This window comes from Schistocerca piceifrons, chromosome 2 (genome assembly GCF_021461385.2).
Source record: "Schistocerca piceifrons isolate TAMUIC-IGC-003096 chromosome 2, iqSchPice1.1, whole genome shotgun sequence".
Lineage (NCBI taxonomy): Eukaryota > Metazoa > Arthropoda > Insecta > Orthoptera > Acrididae > Schistocerca > Schistocerca piceifrons.
The window spans coordinates 1,062,052,141-1,062,078,129 of record NC_060139.1 but is presented as its reverse complement, the minus strand read 5'-3'; positions in this window follow the sequence as shown (position 1 = coordinate 1,062,078,129).

Sequence of the window (25,989 nt, the reverse complement as noted above, 5' to 3'; positions counted from 1 at the left end):
TAATAGTTATGAGTGACTCGAATTCGACAGTAGGAAAAGGAAGAGAAGGAAACGTATGAGGTGAATATGGATTGGGGCTGAGAAATGAAAGAGGAAGCCGCCTGGTAGAGTTTTGCAGAGAGCATAACTTAATCATAGCTGACATTTGGTTCAAGAATCATAAAAGAAGGATGTATATGTGGTGTCACCGCCAGACACCACACTTGCTAGGTGGTAGCCTTTAAATCGGCCGCGGTCCGTTAGTATACGTCGGACCCGCGTGTCGCCATTATCAGTGATTGCAGACCGAGCGCCGCCACACGGCAGGTCTAGAGAGACTTCCTAGCACTCGCCCCAGTTGTACAGCCGACTTTGCTAGCAATGGTTTACTAACAAATTACGCTCTCATTTGCCGAGACGATGGTTAGCATAGCCTTCAGCTACGTCATTTGCTACGACCTAGCAAGGCGCCAGTATCATTTGCTATTTATCTTGTGATGCATGTACCGTCCGACCGATGTTCACCAATTATGGATTAAAGTTAAATATTCAAGAAGCTACGTACTTTTCTTGCTAGTATAACTCCTTTAACTGTTCCAGACCTCACGCCAGCCTGCGTGAGCTTAAACGCGTGCCTTTCGGCTACCCGTCACTGTGGATTGGCTGTCTTGCCAGTCCACAACAGTATACATGGAAGAACCCTGGAGATACTCAAAGGTTTCAGATAGATTATATAATGGTAAGACAGAGATTTAGGAACAAGATTTTAAATTATAAGACATTTCCAGGGCCAGATGTGAACCACAATCTATTGGTTTTGAACTGTAGATTAAAACTGAAGAAACTGCAAAAAGGTGAGAATTTAAGGAGATGGGACCTGGATAAAGTGAAAGAACGAGGGATTGTACAGAGTTTCAGGGAGAGCATAAGGGAACGACTGAATGGAATAGGGGAAGGAAATACAGTAGAAGAAGAATGGGTAGCTTTGAGGTATGAAATAGTGAAGGCAGCAGAGGATCAAGTAGGTAGAAAGACGAGGGCTAGTAGAAATCCTTCGGTAACAGAAAAGATACTGAATGTAATTGATGAAAGGAGAAAATACAAAAATGCAGCAAGTGAAGTAGGCGAAATGGAATACAAGCGTGTCAAAAATGAGATCGACAGGAAGTGCAAAATGGCTAATCAGGGATGGCTAGAAGACAAATGTAAGGATGTAGAGGCTTATCTCATGAGGCATAAGATAGATACTGCCTACAGGAAAATTAAAGAGACCTTTGGAGAAAAGAGAACCACTTGCATGAATATCAAGAGCTCAGATTGAAACCCAGTTCTAATCAAAGAAGGGAAAGCAGAAAGGTGGAAGGAGTATATAGAGGGTCTATACAGGGGCGGTGTTCTTGAGGACAATATTATGGAAGTGGAAGAGGAGGTAGATGAAGATGAAATGCGAGAAATAATACTGCGTGAAGAGTTTGACAGAGCACTGAAAGACGTGAGTCGAAACAAGGCCGCGGGAGCAGGCAACATTCCATCTGAACTACTGACGGCATTGGGAGAGCCAATCCTGACAAAACTCTGCCATCTGGTGAGCAAGATGTATGAGACAGGCGAAATACCGTCAGACTTCAAGAAGAATATAATAATTCCAATCCCAAAGAAAGCAGGTGCTGACAGATGTGAAAATTACCGAACAATCAGTTTAATAAGTCACGGATGCAAAAACGCGAATTCTTTACAGACGAATGGAAAAACGGGTAGAAGCCGACCTCGGAGAAGATCAGTTTGGATTCCGTAGAAATGTTGGAACACGTGAGGCAACACTGACCCTACGAATTATCTTAGAAACTAAATTAAGGAAAGGCAAACCTACGTTTCTAGCATTTGTAGACTTACAGAGAGCTTATGACAATGTTGACTGGAATACTCTCTTTCAGATTCTGAAGGTGGCCGGGGTAAAATACAGGGAGCGGAAGGCTATTTACAATTTGTACAGAAACCAGATGGCAGTTATAAGAGTCGAGGGACATGAAAGGGAAGCAGTGGTTGGGAAAGAAGTGAGACAGGGTTGTAGCCTCTCCCCGATGCTATTCAATATGTATATTGAGTAAGCAGTAAAGGAAACGAAAGAAAAGTTCGTAGTAGGTATTAAAATCCATGGAGAAGAAATAAAAACTTCAAGGTTCGGCGATGACATTGTACACTCCTGGAAATTGAAATAAGAACACCGTGAATTCATTGTCCCAGGAAGGGGAAACTTTATTGACACATTCCTGGGGTCAGATACATCACATGATCACACTGACAGAACCACAGGCACATAGACATAGGCAACAGAGCATGCACAATGTCGGCACTAGTACAGTGTATATCCACCTTTCGCAGCAATGCAGGCTGCTATTCTCCCATGGAGACGATCGTAGAGATGCTGGATGTAGTCCTGTGGAACGGTTTGCCATGCCATTTCCACCTGGCGCCTCAGTTGGACCAGCGTTCGTGCTGGACGTGCAGACCGCGTGAGACGACGCTTCATCCAGTCCCAAACATATTCAATGGAGGACAGATCCGGAGATCTTGCTGGCCAGGGTAGTTGACTTACACCTTCTAGAGCACGTTGGGTGGCACGGGATACATGCGGACGTGCATTGTCCTGTTGGAACAGCAAGTTCCCTTGCCGGTCTAGGAATGGCAGAACGATGGGTTCGATGACGGTTTGGATGTACCGTGCACTATTCAGTGTCCCCTCGACGATCACCAGTGGTGTACGGCACACCATGATGCCGGGTGTTGGCCCTGTGTGCCTCGGTGGTATGCAGTCCTGATTGTGGCGCTCACCTGCACGGCACCAAACACGCATACGACCATCATTGGCACCAAGGCAGAAGCGACTCTCATCGCTGAAGACGACACGTCTCCATTCGTACCTCCATTCACGCCTGTCGCGACACCACTGGAGGCGGGCTGCACGATGTTGGGGCGTGAGCGGAAGACGGCCTAACGGTGTGCGGGACCGTAGCCCAGCTTCATGGAGACGGTTGCGAATGGTCCTCGCCGATACCCCAGGAGCAACAGTGTCCCTAATTTGCTGGGAAGTGGCGGTGCGGTCCCCTACGGCACTGCGTAGGATCCTACGGTCTTGGCGTGCATCCGTGCGTCGCTGCGGTCCGGTCCCAGGTCGACGGGCACGTGCACCTTCCGCCGACCACTGGCGACAACATCGATGTACTGTGGAGACCTCACGCCCCACGTGTTGAGCAATTCGGCGGTACGTCCACCCGGCCTCCCGCATGCCCACTATACGCCCTCGCTCAAAGTCCGTCAACTGCACATACGGTTCACGTCCACGCTGTCGCGGCATGCTACCAGTGTTAAAGACTGCGATGGAGCTCCGTATGCCATGGCAAACTGGCTGACACTGACGGCGGCGGTGCACAAATGCTGCGCAGCTAGCGCCATTCGACGGCCAACACCGCGGTTCCTGGTGTGTCCGCTGTGCCGTGCGTGTGATCATTGCTTGTACAGCCCTCTCGCAGTGTCCGGAGCAAGTATGGTGGGTCTGACACACCGGTGTCAATGTGTTCTTTTTTCCATTTCCAGGAGTGTAATTCTGTCAGAGACAGCAAAGGACTTGGAAGAGCAGTTGAACGGAATGGACAGTGTCTTGAAAGGAGGGTATATGATGAACATCAACAAAAGCAAAACGAGGATAATAGAATGTAGTCGAATTAAGTCGGGTGATGCTGAGGGAATTAGCTTAGGATTGGATTGGATTGTTTGGGGGAAGAGACCAAACAGCGATTTCATCGGTCTCATCGGATTAGAGAAGGACGGAGAAGGAAGTCGGCCGTGCCCTTTCAAAGGAACCATCCCGGCATTTGCCTGGAATGATTTAGGGAAATCACGGAAAACCTAAATCAGGATGCCCGGACGCGGGATTGAACCGTCGTCCTCCCGAATATGAGTCCAGTGTGCAAACCACTGCGCCACCTCGCTCGGTTTAGTTTAGGAAATGAGGCACTTAAAGTAGTAAAAAAGTTTTGCTATTTGGGGAGCAAAATAACTGATGATGGTCGAAGCAGAGAGGATATAAAATGTAGACTAGCAATGGCAAGGAATGCGATTCTCAAGAAGAGAAATTTGTTAACATCGAGTATAGATTTAAGTGTCAGGAAGTCGTTTCTGAAAGTAATTGTATGGAGCGTAGCCACGTATGTAAGTGAAACATGGACGATAAATAGTTTAAACAAGAAGAGAATAGAAGCTTTCGAAATGTGGTGCTACAGAAGAATGCTGAAGATTAGATGGGTAGATCACGTAACTAATGAGGAGGTATTGAATAGAATTGGGGAGAAGAGGAGTTTGTGGCACAACTTGACTAGATGAAGGGATCGGTTGGTAGGACATGTTCTGAGGCATCAAGGGATCACCAATTTAGCATTGAAGGGCAGCGTGGAGGGTAAAAATCGTGGAGGGAGACCAAGAGATGAATACACTAAGCAGATTCCGAAGGATGTAGGCTGCAGTAGGTACTGCGAGATGAAGTGGCTTGTACAGGATAGAGTAACATGGAGAGCTGCATCAAACCAGTCTCAGGACTGAAGACCACAACAACAACTTTAATCGTTCAGGAAACTGTACATTCTTAAAGGAAAAATTTCAAGTATGGCTAGGTACACGGTTAACGTGTGCAGCGCAGTACTTTAAAATTCTGTTAGGCACTCCATCATATCCATGAGAGGTCGTAGTCTTCAGTGATTTAATTATTGATTCAAACCACCTCTAGTATCACAGAGGAGTATTTCAGACATCGATCTCGGAAAGGAGAGAGTTACATGATTCCCTGTAGAAACAAAATTTTTATTTAATTCACCAGCAATGCTCAGAAAATGATTGTTAAAAACTGTACATACATCTTGCTCACACGTTCGTTCAATTTCATATCGCTTTTCATTGTTAGGGTTCGATATTTATTCTATGTGACTGTGTTAAACAGCACACTAGTAATACTGTATTCGAACATTAAGTGTTTTTTTCTACTTATCCGTACTACCTTATACTTTTCTACATTTAGAGCAAGCTGTCACCCATCGCATCAGCCATAAATTCTACGTCGTCTTGTATCCTCCTACAGTCAGTAAAGGACGAACCTTCCCGTACACCAGTGAATCACACCGAGCGAGGTGGCACTACGGTTATCACAATGGACTGGCATTCGGGAGGACAACGATTCAAACTCCTATCCGGCCATCCAGATTTAGGTCTTCCGGGATTTCCATAAATCGCTTCTCCAAATGTCGGATGGTTCCTTCGAAAGGCCACAGCCGATTTACTTCCTCATCCTTGACACGATATGAGCTTGTGCAGCGTCTCTGATGACCCTGATGGCGATGGGACGTTAAACCTAATCTTCCTTGCTTCCTTCCTTTCTTACCATAGCGTTATCAGCAAGCAGTTGTAAATTTGCTGTTCATTCTGTTCGTCTGGTTATCTTACCCAGACAGGATAATCGCAAGATGTTCGCTCTTTTAAAAGACATTTCACAAACACATCTATCCAGTGACTGATAGTTAATTCATCGTTGATTTGCTGTGCTTTTCTGCGATTTTCGAAATACTGCGTCTGTCACCTCTCTTGTTACTCCTTGACATCTGGTGTCAGAAACACGTACAGATAGGTTGTTTGCAGCTCCACTAGGATGCGCCGACTTTCGCTAATGTTCTCAAACATCAATGGGAGAAAATAAATCGTCAATATTTGCTCTTATCAGCTTATCCCTACCAGTGCAAGTAAATCTTTGATGTACATTTTTCACCCTCGAGCAGCACTCATATAGGATCAAAAATAAACAGTAGAAATCAGACACGCAAGAAAAGATGAAAGTAATTGGTAGATACTGATTAGATAGTAAACAAACAAGCTCTAGATCTAAAGTTAATATTGTAGTGGGAAATGAGCAAAACTTTTGTATATGGACCGTTACAACGCATCAAGTAGGCTTACAGTAGCTCTACATGTACTGGAACTATGCTGACACGTACGCAGACAGACATCCATCCACTGATATACATACAAGTTCAGCTGGACGGGGTGAAGGAAAGTGTTTTATGAAACCCAGCTGTCGACATGTCCTTTATTACCACTATCGGTTAAAATCGTCATCTCATTGCAAAGACATATATTATTTATGCATCATGTCATGTCATAACAGTATGGGTGTGTCACCAACAATGTAGCCCTATGATAACTGCTGAAACTCAGAAGAACATCAGGTACTGGTACTCAAATCGCGGTATGTCACACGTCAAAGGATGGTTATAGGAGAGTTGTTGTTTTTTTGGGGGAGGAGACCAGACAGCGAGGTCAGCGCTCTCACGGGATTAGGGAAGGACGGGGAAGGAAGTCGGCCGTGCCCTTTCAAAGGGACTATCCTGGCATTTGCCTGGAGTAATTTAGGGAAATCACGGAAAACCGAAATCAGAATGGCCCGACGCGGGATTGAACCGTCGTCCTCCCGAATATGAGTCCAGTGTGCTAACCACTGCACCACCCCGCTCGGTTATAGGAGAGTCTTATATAGGATGGGGAAAATAAAACTGGCACGGAATATATTTATAAGACTAACGTAGCGTAGACCTTGTTAATGAGACGGAGAAATAACTGTCATTTAGATGCACCACTAGCTTGCTGTCACGTGGTTGTTCACATGCATCTCCCGCATGCTTCGCTCCGACTACTTTTCTGTGTCATTAGGTGTGAGCGAGTGAGTGAAAGGAACAGACGCGTTTAGTGACCAGTTGAATACATCACGAAGTGGTGCTCATGATAAAATAGCTCATCTTCAGAGTCGAGTATTATGCGAAGCACAATTCGTGGAAATGTGAGAGGAACCGTTTATGCAAGAGCTTAAAGACAGAAGGTCTTTGGGTGTGTGTCCTCCAATAAAGCCTGCAACACAAAACATACCGGCAAAGTAACGCCTAGCACCCGTGGTCTAGGGGCAAATAGTTCCGCTTCGAGGACCGAGCGAAAATGTTGTTAGGTTACCGTCTCACCGCAAAGTTGCGCTCGCCTGGACAGCTTTTGATGAGCCTTGTTTATGTCTCGGTGTGTGTCACTTCAAAAAATGGTTCAAATGACTCTGAGCACTAAAGGGACTTAATATCTGCAGTCATCAGTCCCCTAGAACTTAGAACCACTTAAGCCTTACCAACCTAAGGACATCACACACATCCATGCCCGAGGCAGGATTCGAACCTGCGGCCGTAGCGGTCGCGTGGTTCCAGACTGTAGCGCCTAGAACCGCTCAGCCACCCCGGCTGGCTGTGTAACTTCATAGTTTGGTTCGTAGCGTTACTTGTGTATGTCCCTGCGTAGTCCACTTATAATGTCAACCATGTATTACAAGTGTGGCCTAAGAGAAGGTGCACTCAACTTTAGTTTCGACAGATCCACGCGTTCCGTGCAGCCCGGATCTTTGGAAATTTACGACAGGCTCATTGACACAATTCATATAACATCTGATCACGCTCATGCTGATTATTTTGATTCTGAGAGTTATTTCTTATTTATAAAATTTTTGTATCCATTGCAATCCGATAGGTTCCTTTTGCGCCCTGATTCTCAAATAAAATTTAAGCAAAGTCGTTGTTCCATAGGTAAAGTGCTTCTTGCTAACGCGGAACTGGATTATATTAATACTCGAGCGTCCAGACTCCCACCAGAATTTGACGACAGTTTACTTAAGCAGATGTTGCTCACTTGCGGTGATGTTAGGCGTATACGACGCAAAAGCTGGTCCACTCAATACCGGTTGCATTGTTATGCCTGAATCCGATCACTGGAGATGGAAGTCAAACGTAACATTCCTCCACATTTGCATGTATGTGGTTATTGCATTCGTATACCGTATAGCGGGAAAGTGGGGACGTGCTTTCCCTGCAGTGTAAGTGGCCACCTCAGATCTATTTGTATTGTGTTGTATTTGTATTGATTCACATTCGAAGATCGTCGAAAATTTACGTCAGTTGGTCAAGTTCCTCTGCTCATGAGGTTGCAGCCACGTCTTCCCTGGGTGCAGTGGAACAGCAGAGGGATGCACAGTTTACTATTCCCGACTTTCCGCCTTTACACTCGCAGCACGATCCTGAAATTGTTTTTGCCACGCCGGCAGTGACCGCCGCAGTGCAACATAAGAGACGCCATACGCAGGATGGTGAGGAGTCGGATACGTCTGCTCCTCAGCTGCACCTGTCCCTAAACTATCTTTGTCCGTTGATGTGGTGCTGAGTCCTGCATTCCTCATAGGTCACTGTATGAAAACAGCTGTTGAGGTCTCTTTCTCCTAGGATTCCTCCCGCCGTTCAGATAACCTCTATAGAACCACCAGCAAACACAGGCGCCCATAAAAATAACCTGTTCCCTTCATGTCAGCCAGTCTGGTGACGTCGGAACACTCTCCAGTGGAGATGATTGGTGACCGGGAAATCTTACTTGTCAACGCAGACGTTATCATGCCTAACCCCTCTCTTGTGCGTCGATCAGAAGTGCAAGCATCGCATCCTGCGGAATGCGTCTCTGCGGCTACTTGTATGTCACCTACTTTGGTTACCGTTCAAGAACCTCCCACCACCTCGACTGCCGACGCTGTATTGCCACACAGTCGTTGCAAACAACGAGTCCGACCTGTGCGCGTGGTGGCTCGTAAAAAGAAGTAACATAAAGATCCGACAGACGGCATTGCATGTCCCCACCCTCTGACTCGTCAATGGACTCAGCAATATCCCGTGACACATACTGATGATGTATTTCATTTGGTCAGCAAATCGAATTCCTTTTGTTGTTGTGAAAGTATGCAGGCTTATGTGTTCCTTCCTTTGAATGGTAATAGGTGGAATCGGATCTGCGGCTCACTTCGTTGTGTCAATTTATCTACGTTACCCGCGCGGAGGTCGTATTCCTGCAAGAAGTAAAATTTCCTCACTTTTTTCTCCGCGACTTTTTAACTGTGCATTAAGTGGCCCCCGAATGTTCCATGGGGACTGCCTTGTATTTCGGAGAGGGCAATCTCATTTAAGGAAGTGAAGTTCATGAGAATGGTAGGGAATAGGACTTTTTTTCTTTACCAGATCTTAACTGACCTTTATGCACCATACGGTACCAGACAAACGGTGGACCGTTCCTGATTTTATAAGGAAGATTGGCCGGCCGCGGTGGTCTCGCGGTTCTAGGCGCGCAGTCCGGAACCGCGCGACTGCTACGGTCGCAAGTTCGAATCCTGCCTCGGGCATGGATGTGTGTGATGTCCTTAGGTTAGTTAGGTTTAAGTAGTTCTAAGTTCTAGGGGACTGATGACCACAGCTGTTAAGTCCCATAGTGCTCAGAGCCATTTGAACCATATAAGGAAGATTTGATTTGTTTGATACGTAAATGTTCTCTATTTTGTTAGCAGATTATTTAAACTGTGAGTTGCTTCCTGTAAATCAGCCCGCAGTCTTAATTTCTGATGTGAACTGCTAGATTCAGTACGTTCCATGGTACCGCCAGATGTTTTTGTCTGTAAATATCCGACTCTTATCAGATCTACGTATTTTACTCTCACATCTAGCAGTAGGCTTTACAGGTTCAATTTATCCGATTGGATGCGTGTTAGAATTTAGGCTTTCGGTGCCATTCCGCAACTTCACGGACCACTGTGCAGTAACTGTTGCTTTAAATCACTCGCGACAGTTAATGAAGTTGATTCGATCGCCTTGGATGCCGAATGTGACACACCTGGTGGATCCTTCTCTCAATGAGGTGATCCGGGAAGTGTGAGACTGAAGCCTCTGTTCAACTAGGCTGTGCAAATGTTTCAAATGACTCTGATCACTGTGAGACTTAACATCTGAGGTCGCCAGTCCCCTAGAACTTAGAACTACTTAAACCTAAAACTAACCTAAGGACATCACAGATATCCATGCCCGAGGCAGGATACGAACCTGCGACCGTAGCAGCCGCCCGTTTCCGGACTAAAGCGCCTAGAAACGCTCTGCCACCGTGGCCGGCAACTTGGCTGTACTCCTCCATTTTGGAGTGATGTGTTCAATTGCAAAGCCGAGGATCCGTCAAACGTTGGTGCAATTCTGCGATGATAAAGCATGGGAATTTCTAAGGACCCATGAATTTTACTACTCTCTTTTATATGACCTTAAAAAGTGCTGAACGTGGCTCGCTGCTGATTCCATACGTCAGACGTGTAAAATGCGCATTTGTTACGATCGAAGCAGTGTGAAATGGAAGAGTGAAGAATGCGATCCGAACCAAATTCCATGGTAACATAAGACTGACTTCTCTATGTCATCTGATTCGACGAGATTCGTCCTGGAAGTGCGTGCATCGTTTCTCTGAAGACAGAGGACAGCAATTTTGTGATTGCCCAAAAGGACATACTGCAAGCTCTACATCAGTTCTACGTTGGACTGTGTGAGGTACCCGTTCCTTTCGATATGTCATCCGATTTGTTGCTCGGGCTCTGGATCGCGCGTTTACTCCTTGTCATAGTTTTGGGATCTAGGTGCATTTCAATGCGACGATGTCTATGACCTTATTGTCAGATGGCCTTCTCGTAACTCGTCGGGGTCGGATGATGAGCCGGCCGTGGTGGCCGAGAGGTTCTAGGCACTTCAGTCCGGATCCACGTGGCTGCTACGGTCGCAGGTACGAATCCTGCCTCTGGCATGGATGTCTGTGATGTCCTTAGTTTAGTTAGGTTGAAGTAGTTGTAATTTTAGGGGACTGATGACCTCAGATGTAAAGTCCCATAGCGCTTACAGCCATTTGAACTATTCTGTTGATGCGCCTAAGGAGTTTCATAAGCTCTTTTGGACTTCGTTGGGTACGACTTTTCCATTGGTTTTCAACGAAGCGTTGAGAGAGGGGTTTGCACCAGACTCTTTTAAAGTTGCCGAAATTGTGTTAATACCTAAAAGTTCTAGCCAGGCAATGTCGTCATGTCATATTGGTAGCCACCGTTACTCCTGTTCCTGGTGCTGTGGTATTTGTGGATTTTCACGGTCCGTTCGACGGGGTTAGGGATGTTTTTCTGCTTCAGATACCGGAAATCACAACTGAAGAGAGGAGGATCTCATCCAGTTTGTATCCGAGCTTCGGTGGTCGTCAATTGCCAACTTGCACCACGGATAACCATCAGTTGCGGTTTACCTCAGGTAAATCCACTTTCTACGTCATTGTTTGATGTATTACTTGAGAACCTTCTTCGAAGAATCGTCTCTGAGTTACAAGGGTGGATACTATTTGGAGAGACGAGCTCATTGCACACATGCGCGGACGATGTAATGGTGTTACTCCGTACTATCGCTAAGATTCCATTGCTCAAGGCTACGTTGGATGGCTTTGGCCTTCTTCCTGGTGTCCGCATCAACGAAGAAAAATGTCGATTAACGAAATGACAGGGTTTTGATAATGCTGTCATCTCGTGGGCGACGGTGGTCGATAGACATAAGTCTTTAGGAGTCATCATTGATTGTTCGCGACTCCAAATTGCTACACTTAGTTGGAAGTCGTTTACGGAGAAGATACAACGAGGAAGACGTTCTCTTACCTGCTTCAGATAAGTCACATTCTGGGTACCTACGTCGTGTGCACAGCATATTAGATCGCTCTGATCTATCCCCTCACAGCGACGATGGGGTGCGCGTTCTCTCCGGGGTTTGTGACTCTCCGATATTCAAAGGAAAGCGTCTGTGTTATTTGTTCGGTGCAACGTGCTCCCGCGCCCGGATTCCCGGCTTCGATTCCTGGCGGGGTCAGGGATTTTCTCTGCCTCGTGTTGACTGGGTGTTGTGTGATGTCCTTTGGTTGGTTAGTTAGGTTTAAGTAGTTCTAAGTTCTAGGGGGCTGATGACCATAGATGTTAAGTCCCATAGTGCTCAGAACCATTTTTTTTTTTTTTTTTTTTTTTGCAACGTGCTGACTTAGGCTCACGCAATCCACACATTCACGTCTCGGTTGTTTTACTGTCTGCGGCCGCGTAGTCCTGATCCGCCTGTCGATGCTGGTCGAGTAAATTTCCAGTTAAAAATGTAAAGGAATTTTTACATCGCTGTCAGTTATGTTGACGCGTGTGACAGAGATTGACCTATGGCGACCGTTGAATGGGTATCGCAGCACACATCTTGGAAGGCCGTGTGGCCTCATTTCATACTTCCTGCTCTACCATCGGTGGCGGCGTTATCGTAGTATGAAGCGGTACACAACCTGTTATCCACCAATGAGCGCGTATTTCGTGTTGTGCTTAGTGTAATCGCTGTCCTACCATAGACACGCTACAACATAGCTATACCTGTCATGGTGACGAAGCGAACTGGCTCTGGTATTAAAAAACAATTAGTCTTTGTAACTCTATCGGTTTAAACTGCGTTTTCGGCTGATGTCCTATTGCGCCCAGACTCCACCTCCTTTCCGAAGGCAAAGTCGAATGCAGCTGCATGGTTGTTGGGCCACTATGTTCATTATACAGTAGGCGGCGGGGACGACATGGTGCCACTCACCTACCACCAATATATGGCCACTGCACAATGGAAGTCTTTGCACCTATCACGGTATCGCGATTTATATTTTTTAAATTATTTTTAAAGTGGCGGTGCCATGTAGGGTTAACTCTGACTCTGTTTTATTCTTTTGTTGGGTAAGGATTGTAACGTTAAAAGAAAAAAGAAAACAAAGGGGTCGAGACGTTGGACTGTCAAGCTCCTGGTCCTAATTCGATTCTCGATACTGGCTATTTTTATATTCGATAGTTTTCGGTGTATTTGATGATACTGTGACAATGGCAATACCTTTCTTTCATCTTTGACTATTAATAAAAAGGTTGCTAGTTTCGGATCGAGCCCCACCACTGCTTAAATTCTGAATAAAAACCATCAGCAATCGCGGCTGAAAGCTCATTCTGGCATCGGCCTCGTCAGACAGGGCGGAGGAGCGAATAGAGGTTCACGGCACTCTCCTGCCCTCGGGGTGGTAAATCGCGCCTAAAAGGTATGAGGATTCAGAACGCAAAGGAAACAGCGGCATTAAGGAAACATAGCCTAATCTGTATCCACAGGACATGAGGCTAGTAAATGAAAAAGTGTCGTGATGATCTCTTCATTACTCATAACATTCCGGATTATTCTCTCTTTCGCATCTCTGGAGGAGACTCCCAATGGGGAGGTAACCATGACAAAGATGGAATAATGAACGAAAGGATAACTTTCTACGAGTCGGGGCGTGGAATGTCAGAAGTTTTAACGTTGTAGCAGGGAAGCTAGAAAACCTGAAAAGTGAAATGCTACGTCTTGATAAAGTGGGCGGTCAGTGAAGTGAAATGGAAAAAAGACTTGGAATTCCCGTCATATGAGCATAGGGTAATAAATACAACAGCAGGAAATGGTATAATGAGAGTAGGATCAGTTATGAATGTGAAGATAGGGAAAGAGCTTGTTACTGTGAACAGTTCAGGGAAAGTGTTGTTCTCATCAGAATCGACAGCAAATCAACGCTGAACACAACAGTTAAGGTATACATGCCGATGTTGCAAGCCAAAGACGAAGAGGTAGAGAAAGGGATATAGGACGGTCAATTCAGTACATAAAGGAAGATGAAAATCTAATAGTCATGGGGGACTGGAATACGGGATAGGGGATGGATTAGACGAAAGGGTAATGGGAAAATAGACTTAGTAGTAGGAATCAAAGAGGAGAAAAACAAATAGGGTTCTGCAATAAATTTCAGCTAGCAAGAGCGAATACTCCATTCAAGAATTGCAAGAGGGGGAATTATATTTGGAAATGGCCGGAAGACACCGGAAGATTTCAGGTAGATTACATCATGGTGGGGCAGGGACTCTGAAGTCAGGTATAGGATTGTAAGGTGTACCCAGCAGCAGGCATAGACTCATATCATAAATTAGTTATGATGAAGGATAGCCTGAAGTTTGAGAGACTTGCTAGGAAGAATAAACGTGGAAAAAGGGAAGTTCTCCTAGGCTATAGATATGCAAAAATGGTTCAAATGGCTCTGACCACTATGGGACTTAACATCTATGGTCATCAGTCCCCTAGAACTTAGAACTACTTAAACCTAACTAACCTAAGGACATCACACACATTCATGCCCGAGGCAGGATTCGAACCTTCGACCGTAGCGGTCACGCGGTTCCAAACTGAAGTGCCTAGAACCGCACGGCCACACCGGCCGGCTATAGATATGCAATAAGGAGTAGCTCAGCAGGCAGTTCGGATGAAGAGGAATGGACATCTCTAAATGGAGCAATCACTGAAGTTGGAAACAAAAACATAGGTACAAGGAAAGTAACTGCAAGTAAGTCATGGGTAACGAAATAAATATTTCACCTGATCGACGACGGAAGGAAGTAAAAACAGTTCAGGGAAATTCAGTAATAGAGAAATGAAAGTCGTGGAGGAATGAAATAAATAGGAACTGAAGGGAAGCTGATGCGAAACGGCTGCATGAAAAATGTGAATAAATCGAAACCGACTCGGCACATAGTAAAGTGAAAACAACCTTCGTTGAAATTAAAAGCAGGAGCGGTAACATTAAGAGTGTAACGGGCATCCCATAGTTAAAATGTATATGCCGTGTGGCTAGGGCCTCCCATCAGGTAGACTGGTCGCCTGGTGCAAGTCTTTTGAGTTGATGCCACTTCGGCAACTTGCGTGTCGATTGGGATGAGATGATGATAAGGGCAACACAACACCCAGTCCCTGAGCGGAGAATATATCAAACCCAGCCAGGATTTGAACCCGGGCCCGTTGGTACGACATTCCGTCACACTGACCACATTTTTTCCGTTTTTTTTTAATCAGCAGCTTGGCAGTCTAATGCCTCGACCGCTCTTTTTTTTTAATTATAATTTTTCATTTTGTTCAGTATAGTCCGTTGCGTTTGGTCTGTGCGGACGTCACATGTCGCCCGCTCAAGTTGATCGTTGATTCCTTTACTCAGTTTTTTCATTATAAAGGGCAGCTAGCCCTCTGACCGAACACGCTGAGCTACCGTGCCGGCATCACTCAGCTGCCGGGGACAGGCATTCCATTGTTAAATGCAGAGGAGAGGGCAGATAGATGAAAAGATTATACTGAAAGCCTCTATTAAGGGGGACGACTGGTCAGATGACGGGACAGAAGAAGGGAGAAGAGGCGATAGTTCGTGCATTGAATATGCTAACAAGAGTAATATACAGAAAAACGGAAATGAAAATTAAGAATCTATTATATGACGATCAGTTTGGCTTTAGGAAAGGTAAATCCACCAGGGAGATAGTTCTGACGTTGCGGCTCATGATAGAAGTTAGACCGAAAAAATCAAGACACATTGATAGGACTTGTCGGCCTGGAAAATGTTCGACAATGTAAAATGTTAATGTTATGGCGTAACCACAAGCACAGGAACGAAGATGCGGAACGAAAGACCATAGAAGGCGGTGAGGAAACATCGGCCAATGGTGCGCGGAATTGGACCGCGCCGCGCCAAAAGCGACACCTGGAAGAAGTGAATATAAACGCCGCTCCTGCTATCCTCGCCCGCTCAGATCGGCACCGGATCACGGACGTTAGTACCAGTGACGACTGTCAACTTGCCTATACATTTCGCATATCAAGGACTCTAAGTTATATTGAATGTCGCCCCTCGTTTGCGACTACTATTTGTAAATCTCAGAGTTAAGGATTGCCAGTTGCATTAGACTACTAATGTAATTTGTTAGAATTGTTGGGTAGCATTCATAGAACGCTGCATCCCTTAGGCACCCTATTAGCGACGAGTGGGCAAGACCCCACAGTTACAAGCTGTAGAAATAAATTAAAATTTCTGCCACAGTCAGAACTTGCGCCCAGATTTCCTGCGTAGTAGGCAGAGATAGTAGTCAATACATCACTATAGCAGCATAGGTAACATAGCTGCACGCACTACCCTAATACAATGCCTCCCTTAACACGATCTTCAATTCACGCTTACATTCTATTTCTGTAAATTCCGAGTCGCCGCTAAGACTTAAACTCTGGTGCTAAATTTACTGGAGAACTTAAAATAATTACTCAATTTTGTATAAGAAACCATTAAACTATTGTTTTCAAAATTTTGAAATATAAAGCATATAAATGCATTACTGGCCATTAAAATTGCTACACCACGAATATTACGTGGTACTGACGCGAAATTTAACCGACCAGAAGAAAATGCTGTGATATGCAAATGATTAGCTTTTCAGAGCATTCACACAAGGTTGGCGCAGTTGACGACACGTACAACGTGCTGACACGAGGAAAGTTTACAACCGATTTCTCACACACAAACAGCAGTTGACCGGCGTTGCCTGGTGAAACGTTGTTGTGATGCCTCGTGTAAGGAGGAGAAATGCATACCATCATGTTTCCGACTTTGATAAAGGTCGGATTGTAGCCTATCGCGATTGCGGTTTATCGTATCGCGACATTGCTGCTGTCGTTGGTCGAGATCCAATGACTGTTAGTAGAATATGCATACGGTGGGTTCAGGAGGGTAATACGGACCGCCGTGCAGGATCAAAATGGTTCAAATGGCTCTGAGCACAATGGGACTTAACATCTATGGTCATCAGTCCCCTAGAACTTAGAACTACTTAAACCTAACCAACCTAAGGACATCACACAACACCCAGTCTTTGCGAGGCAGAGAAAATCCCTGATCCCGCCGGGAATCGAAACCGGGAACCCGGGCGCGGGAAGCGAGAACGCTACCGCACGACCACGAGCTGCTGTGCAGGATCCCAACGGCCTCGTATCACTAGCAGTCGAGATGACAGGCATCTTATCCACATGGCTGTAACGTATCGTGCAGCCACGTCTCGAGACCTGAGTCAACAGATGGGGACGTTTCCAAGACAACAGCCATCTGCACGAACAGTTCGACGACGTTTGCAGCAGCATGGACTATCAGCTCGGAGACCATGGCTGCGGTTACCCTTGACGCTGCATCACAGACAGGAGCGCCTGCGATGGTGTACTCAACGACGAAACTGAGTGCATGAATGGCAAAACGTCATTTTTACGGATGAAACCAGGATCTGTTTACAGCATCATGATGGTCGCATCCGTGTTTGGCGACATCGTGGTGAACGCACATTGGAAGCGTGCATTCGTCATCGCCATACTGGCGTATCACCCGGCGTGATTGTGTGGGGTGCCATTAGTTACACGTCTCGGTCGCCTCTTGTACACATTGACGGCACTTTGAACAGTGGACGTTACGTTTCAGATGTGTTACGAGCCGTGGCTCTACCCTTCATTCGATCCATGCGAAACCCTACATTTCAGCAGGATAATTCACGACCGCATGTTGCAGGTCCTGTACGGGCCTTTCTGGATACAGAAAATATTCGACTGCTGCCCTGGGCAGCACATACTCCAGATCTCTCACCAATTGAAAACGTCTGGTCAATGGTGAGCGAGCAACTGGCTCGTCACAATACGCCAGTCACTACTCTTGATGAACTGTGGTCTCGTGTTGAAGCTGCATGGACAGCTGTACCTGTACACGCCATCCAAGTTGTGTTTCACTCAATTCCCAGGCGTATCAAGGCCGTTATTACGGCCAGAGGTGGTGGTTCTGGATACTGATTTCTCAGGATCTATGCACCCAAATTGTGTGAAAATGTAATCACATGTCAGTTCTAGTATAATATATGTGTCCAATGAATACCCGTTTCTCATCTGCATTTGTTCTTGGTGTAGCAATTTTAATGGCCTATAGTGTAGGTTATGATGTTTTCTGAAGGTGGACATAAATTCCCCTTCCCCCTTGGTATTGCCTGGGTTAATGCAAACTAGTGTACCTAGAAACTGTTTAGTTCTTATGTAGATGTACGACTGCATAGCAAATTTCAGGAAGAAGAACCGACAGTTCACACTGCGTTGACAACAGCACAGGAGAGGATAATGAGCACACACAGTATTCACCTTGTCGCTCGCTATGGTTTTTACCTCTGGTACACAATGAACTATCATGATTACTGAAGTACAACTCCCTCACTGGAAAAAGTGCAGCAAACTAAAAGTTCTACTACTGCTGCTCCTCAGGAGTAGCTGCTAACGTGTCTCGCAGACAGCACACTGCATAGGCGTGGCCATTAGGAGTAGGTCGCTGCGGTCTCTGGACTATCACCAACAAATGGCTGCACTGTAAAAATGTTGATAGTTGTCCGTCGAACCATAGGTCTTAGTACTCACTTTCACCATCAGGTGACTCAGTTGTTAAAAACGCACCGCACAGTCGTGAATTAATTATTTTCCACATCTAACATGATGAAAAATTCTAAAATGTCCGCAAAATACTTAAGTAGCACGAAAAGTACAATGTTTACCCAGAGTACCCAGGACCTAGTTTAGGATAATATACGAAAAGACGCTGTAAGACTAAAATCGACTATTATGACATGATCTCACCATATTCCAAAACAATGTCTGCAGTGTAAAACGGAGTGCAAGTTAACTTCCACACATACACATATTGGTCGAATTACTGCCAAAAATTCAAAATTATGCATCCCAATTGAGACACTTAATAGCACTTGATATTCGAGAATATAGGCCAAGTAATTCGATGCTGTAAAACGAACCTTACCAGCCTCATAACCGCAGATCTGCAGCACTTCAGATCGATCTTCCTGCCACAGTCAAATCGCTTACAGCACGTCAGGACCGGGTAACATATGGTGAATGATGATGCTGCCGTTTCTTTACACTCACTGTATTCAAACACTCAGTCTGATAATTTTCTTCTGTACTTGTATGTTGTGACCCTGTCAGCTCTGCTAGCGCTGGACCAGAGACCGCTTGTACTGTGACGGTTCAGGCAACACCGTATTGCTACTTGTTAGGGGCTCTTCTTCAGGTCGAGTACAGACTGTTGTGTTACTTCCCTGGGGCGTGAAAGCCTGAAGGCGGAAAATAAGAATTGACTAAATAAATACAAAATTGTGTTAAAAAATAATTTATTGTTGAACTACATGATAGTATTTTGTGGATGCCACCATCCTCGTGTATAAGCCAATGCCACAGCTGATCACGTGCATTTTCTTGTGATAGCGGCTCCAGACAGACCTTAGCACTCAGTCTAAGCACAGTACATGTAACGCCCAGCCTGACGCCTGACATTCCCTGTAAGCGCGCCACTATATGATCACCTCCCTTTGCTATAAATGCTAAACAAATACAACACATACTGAAATTATGTATATCATAAAAGAATGTCACTACTTTTTTCCGTAAGCACAGCCACCTCTCATTGCTATTCTCATGATTCCTGGATGACCTTGGAAATAAATAAGTTCTGATGTTGGTGTCAGCGAAATATGACATTCACAGTTGTCTCATCTGTCATGTGGCATGACAAAGAAAGTACCGGTGCTGACGTCAGAGAATTCCTGGCCAGAAACTACAGTGTCCTACTACTTTCATTTACAGCATCCTCTGTATAATTTATTAAAATCTGTAAAAACACTGCAGGCGTTTTATTTTCACACTCTGTACATGTTTGTCATTTTAATGTTCAGGATTTGTTGTGGGAGTGCCATACAGAAGTGACAGGATATGATACGTAAATAACACACACAATCTGGTGAAAATTATTTGGACGCCTATTGTTGGACATCAATACTTGTTGTAACACCTTTTGGCTTTAAGACAGTTTCAACTGTGCCGGGGGCACTTTCGATGCGGTGTCTGTTTAGGAAAGACTGTCCATTTTTCCACAAGGCTCGATGGCAGTGACACTGGACTCTTGGATCTGGAGCGAAGTCAACGTTCTGACTCATCCGAAAGGTGTTCCACTGGTTTCAAGTTACGACTCTGGGCAGGACAATTCATTACAGCAAAGTCACTCTCTACGACCCATTCTGTGTCACAGAAGCTGTATTATGAAAGGGTACATTTTAATGCTGATACAATCTTCAGTTCCGAAGTCTTCGTCTGGTATGTACAGAATGACGTAAAATGTGTTCATATCTTCCAGCATTTAGAATTTTCTTAAGTACAATAAGCTTACCAACCCTAGCCACGAAAAATATCCCCGTACTGTGACACCACCTCTTCCTCCTTACTTTGCTGTTGTGATTACGCATAATAACAGGTAACAGTCTCTAGGTATTCAGCAAACATAAGCCCTTCAGGCTTTTACGAGGTAACAACGTGATTCATCACTCCAAATCACTTGTTTCCAGTCATCCACTGTACAGTGGCGCGGCTATACACACGCCTCAAGCGCTGCTTAGCAGTGACTGAGAGACGTTGTGGCTGATGAGAAGCTGCTCCACCATAGTACCCCATTCCTTTCAACGGCCTACACACGGTAATCGTGTCAGTTGAACTTCTTGTAGCACTTCGAAAATTGCAAATGACTGTTTTTGCTGATTTCATTCAGTCCGGAACCGTGCTGCTGCTGCGGTCGCAGGTTCGAATCCAACCACGGGCATGGATGTGTGTGATGTCCTTAGGTTAGTTACGTTTAAGTAGTTCTAAGTCTAGGGGACTGATGACCTCAGATGTTAAGCCCCATAGTGCTTAGAGCCATTTGAACCATTTGAGCTGATTTCATGCGCGATTTTTAACAAGAACCCTCCACAATGCTTGGAGGTCCCTGTTCGTCAGTAGATCAGGTCTGCCTGCATAAGCCACGCATTTATGTAGTCAATGCTGAGCAACAATTCATGGCGCCAAGGGCGACGAAACTGGACAGTGGATGATGAAAGCAAGTGATTTTGAGCGATGAATCAAGTTGTACCGTGTAAAATTCCGATAGAAAGGCGGTTCCCGTTTCCACTTCGCTGTCCTATCACTAACACTGTACTAGGACTGCTTTAAAAGGATCTAAATGTCTCTGATGCTGGGTTACTCAGGCGGCATCCAATTCCCAGTCCACGTTGGAAATCACTGAGCGCTCCTGACAGAGCCATTCTTCTTTTACTGCTTCTCTGCTGACAACACAGCAGTTAGCAGAATTTCGTTCTGGAAACATACTCTAGGCTTTGACTAAGCCAAGTTTCTGCAATACCTTTGGGGTCCTGGCCACTCGTCTCTTATAGGGTGCCTAGAGGATGCTGCTTTCTCGGATGGCTATATAAAAATTCAACCAAGTCACATTAATCGTTTTTATTACAATAAAGTGGATTGACTATGTATGTATGTATGTATTAAACCGGGGACCTAGAAACGACGGAGAGGCTTCGTCCCGTCGTAGCCCTCAGTGGTTTACAACCCCACAACAGGCCACAGCACTTCACCCACCCTACCGCCACCCCACACCGAACCCAGGGTTATTGTGCGGTTCGACCCACAGTGGACCTCCCGGGAATGTCTCAAACCTGGCGAGTGTAACCCCAAATGTTTGTGTGGTAGAATAATCATGGTGTACGCGTACGTGGAAACGGTGTTTGCGCAGCAATCGCCGACAAGCGTAACTGATGCGATATAAGGGGACCAGCACTCATTCGCCGAGCTAGATGCGACCGCCTTAAGGACCATCCACAGGATGGCAGAGATTGACAAAGCTTAACATTGGTTTACAATGGTATCGCAAGCGATGTGCGACATGCAAATAATCAATGTCTTTCGCTATATACAATGTCCTTGCAGGTAATGGCTGTGGGTCACACGATACGGCTATCGTAGTGCTCTCTTCTAAAACTAAACTCCGCCCGTACAGGCCATGAAGGCCCAACGGTAGCGATCGGCCGCCGTGTCATTCTCAGACCACAGGCGTCATCGGATGCGGATATGCAGGGGCATGAGGTCAGCACACTGCTATTCCGACCTATGTTACTTTCCGAGACCGAAGCCGCTGCTTCTCAGTCAAGTAACTCCTCAGTTTGCCTCACAAGGGCTGAATGCACCCAGCTTGCCAACAGCGCTCGGCAGACCGGATGGTCACCCACCCAGTGCTCGCTTCTAGTCCGGGTCTACTAGTGTCGGTTTCCTACTGTCCACTCTGCTAGTGTCGTCTTCGGCTAGAGGCCGCCCCTTTCGTGGTGCGGTCCTAGTCAGCGAACTACTGGCTGATGTCGTCTCACAGCCTTCTCTGCTCTTGCGTTCTTCATCTTCGTGCCGTCGCTTGTCGTTACGCCGGAACAATACCCTTACTTCCAGGAGTGTTAGGCCAGCAAGTTTTGCAGAAGAACTTCAGTGAAATAATTATTTCATAATGTGGGGCCACAGTCATGATATATTTCTTTAAAGTCAGTAGCACCATTAGACTGTTGTTAATTTACACTGTTAGATTTACACTTGCACAATCATGATTTCGGCTTCAAAGTGCCATTATCAAGTGTTTTAAGTGTTATAAATTGCGTAAGATGGCATACTGCCGTATTGCCATTTTAGGGAATTTATAACATTTATAACACTTGATAATGGCACTTTGAAGCCAAAATCATGATTGTGTAAGTGTAAATGTAACAGTGTAAATGAACAACACTCTGATGGCGGTACTGACTTCTGTGAAGTTTGGAAGGTAGTAGACGAGGTACTGACGGAAGTAGAGCTTTGGGGACGGGTCGTGAGTCATGCATAGGTAGCTCTTTTGGTAGAGCAGTTGCCCGCAAAAGCCGAAGTTCCTGAGTTCGAGCCTGGTCCGAAACGCAGCTTTAAGCTGGGAGGGATTTTCAATATAGCAGCGCTCGCCTCCTCTTGTGGTGGGTCCACCTCTTGTGACATTTAGTGAGCGATACTGCACTACACAGGGTGATTCACCTAACATTACCGCTGGATATATTTCGTAAACCACATCAAATACTGACGAATCGATTCCACAGACTGAACGTGAGGAGAGGGACTAGTGTAATTAGTTAATACAAACAATAAAAACATGCACGGAAGTATGTTTTTTAACATAAACCTAGGTTTTTTTTAATGTAGCCCTGTTAGTTTTGTCAGCACATCTGAACATACAAACAAATACGTAATCAGTGCCGTTTGTTGCCTTGTAAAATGTTAATTGCATCCGGAGATATTGTAACCTAAATTTGACGCTTGAGTACCACTCCTCCGCTGTTCGATCGTGTGTATCGGAGAGCACCGAATTACGTAGGGATCCAAAGGGAACGGTGATGGACCTTAGGTACAGAAGAGACTGGAACAGCACATTACGTCCACATGCTAACACCTTTTTATTGGTCTTTTTCACTGACGCACATGTACATTACCATGAGGGGTGAGGTACACGTACACACGTGGTTTCCGTTTTCAATTACGGAGTGGAATAGAGTGTGTCCCGACATGTCAGGCCAATAGATGTTCAATGTGGTGGCCATCATTTGCTGCACACAATTGCAATCTCTGGCGTAATGAATGTCGTAAACGCCGCAGTACATCTAGTGTAATGTCGTCGCAGGCTGCCACAACAGGTTGTTTCATATCCTCTGGGGTTGTAGGCACGTCACGGTACACATTCTCCTTTAACGTACCCCACAGAAAGAAGTCCAGACGTGTAAGATCAGGAGAACGGGCTGGCCAATTTATGCGTCCTCCACGTTCTATGAAACGCCCGTCGAACATCCTGTCAAGGGTCAGCCTAGTGTTAATTGCGGAATGTGCAGGTGCATCATCATGCTGATACCACATACGTCGACGCGTTTCCAGTGGGACATTTTCGATCAACGTTGGCAGATCATTCTGTAGAAACGCGATGTATGTTGCAGCTGTTTGGGCCCCTATAATGAAGTGAGGACCAATGAGGTGGTCGCCAATGATTCCGCACCATACATTTACAGTCCACGGTCGCTGTCGCTCTACCTGTCTGAGCCAGCGAGGATTGTCCACGGACTAGTAATGCATGTTCCGTAGATTCACTGCCCCGTGGTTTGTGAAACCCGTTTCATCGGTAAACAGGCAGAACTGCAAAGCATTCTCTGTTAATGCCCATTGACAGAATTGCATTCGATAATTAAAGTCATCACCTTGTAATTGCTGATGTAGCGACACATGAAACGGGTGAAAGCGGTGACGATGCAGTATGCGCATGACACTACTTTGACTCAGTCCACCGGCTCTCGCAATGTCCCGTGTTCTCATGTGTGGGTTCATGGCAACAGAAGCTAACACACCAACTGCACCCGCTTCTCCTGTGACGGGCCTGTTACGGACCCGTTTGCGTGCTACGACCATACCTGTTGCATACAGTTGGCGGTAGATGTTTTGCAATGTGCGGCACGTTGGATGCTCTCTGTCCGGGTATCGTTCTGCATACACCCTGCAGGTTTCAGCTGCATTTCGTCGGCACTCGCCATAGATGAGTATCATTTCCGCCATTTCAGGGTTCGAATACACCATGGTCACAGTTCCTACAACACTACACTATCACAGACGTCTGGTAACACGGTGTACTACAGTTGGTCTGCGTGCGGAGACGAATGCAGAATAACAATAGCAGCAAGCGCTACGTGCGGACACTGCGACAGCTAGACCAAACCACAACAGTGGACTATAGCCACCCTCGTGAACACGGTCGTCATCATAAACATGTCCCTGCAGATGCTGCTCGCCGACCGTGGCCCGTGTTTGTTACAACAAGCAACTAAACGTCGGAGGTTTCAAGCGCCAACTTTAGGTTACAATATCTCCGGATGTAATTAACATTTTACAATGCAACAAACGGCACTGATTACCTATTTGTTTATATGTTCAGATGAGCTAACAAAACTAACGTGGTTCCATTTAAAAAAACGTAGGTTTGTGTTAAAAAACATACTTCCGTGCATTTTTTATGGTTTGTATTAAACAATTACACTAGCCCCTCTCCTCACGTTCGGTCTGTGGAATCGGTTCGTCAGTATTTGATGTGGTTTACGAAATATATCCAGCGGTAACGTTAGGTGACACACCCCGTATACGGGGATCCGGGAGCATTTCAGCAGATAGTGTATGAACTTTCGTGCTGTGATGATGGTTAATAGCCGAAAACGCTGGTGAAAGTAAAGTAAATACAGACATCTGCGTGCAATGTATTTCATAACGCACGTAACAGCTGTTTGCTGTCGCCTTCGGAAAATGTTAAAAGGTGATTAAAAGCGGTCAGCCAGGGAGCGAGTGCAGGTGGCGAGTGGGCTGGCGCCAGTGCTAATTGCTGGCGTGACGAGCGGCCGTCGCCGGCCTAGTCCCGCCCCTCCGCTTATCGGCCTCGCAGACTGCCGGCCAGCGCGCAACTACTCTCGCCAGCGCCCGTAATAACGAGACTGGCGCCACTTCCGCCCGGCCCACGACATCCCAGGGCCCAGAGCATGCACGGAAGTCTTTGTCGTTCAGCTCAGGAAACTGCGCCCAAGACTCTGTTTCCGTAGTCACAAAACTGGGAACGAATCGTGTAAATGGGTGTTGCAGTTATAAATATGCAGGACATTGATATATTTCACCATTGCATGTCTAACGACACTTAGCAGCCTACGGCACTTGCCTGACAGATTACTGCAAACAAAAAGGTTGGAATCCAGCTCCACCCAACTGCGTAATCGCTTATTATTATTCGAAAAACTCTAATGTTGACACAGTCTACGTGGCAGCAATAGAAAGGACGAATCAAAAGTGAAGTAGCTGCGTCATGATGTGACGTCGTTCTTGGCCAGTGGCTTGAAAGTCTCGGTTGCTGTGTCTCAGGGAAAACGCTTGAAGATACCCTTTATTATGGGTAATAGTGCATCAGTAATAAGTGATAATTTTCACTATGGTGTCACCAAGTCTGTTGCTACTGATGCAAATCGCGTTATGGATTTAATAGTAATGCCACTGACACGGTTAGCCGAATTATTCACATCTACCATCGCTTGCGGCCGTCAAATAATCTAAGACTTTTCTTTCACTAATTAAGTTTTCTCGGCGGATGGTACTTTCCACAATTCCATCATTTCTTCAAATATCTCTAAGGTGAACCCGTGGCCGAATTAAAATCACCTGGCCCAATGATATACTGTGGAATACATTAGCGTGCGTCAGA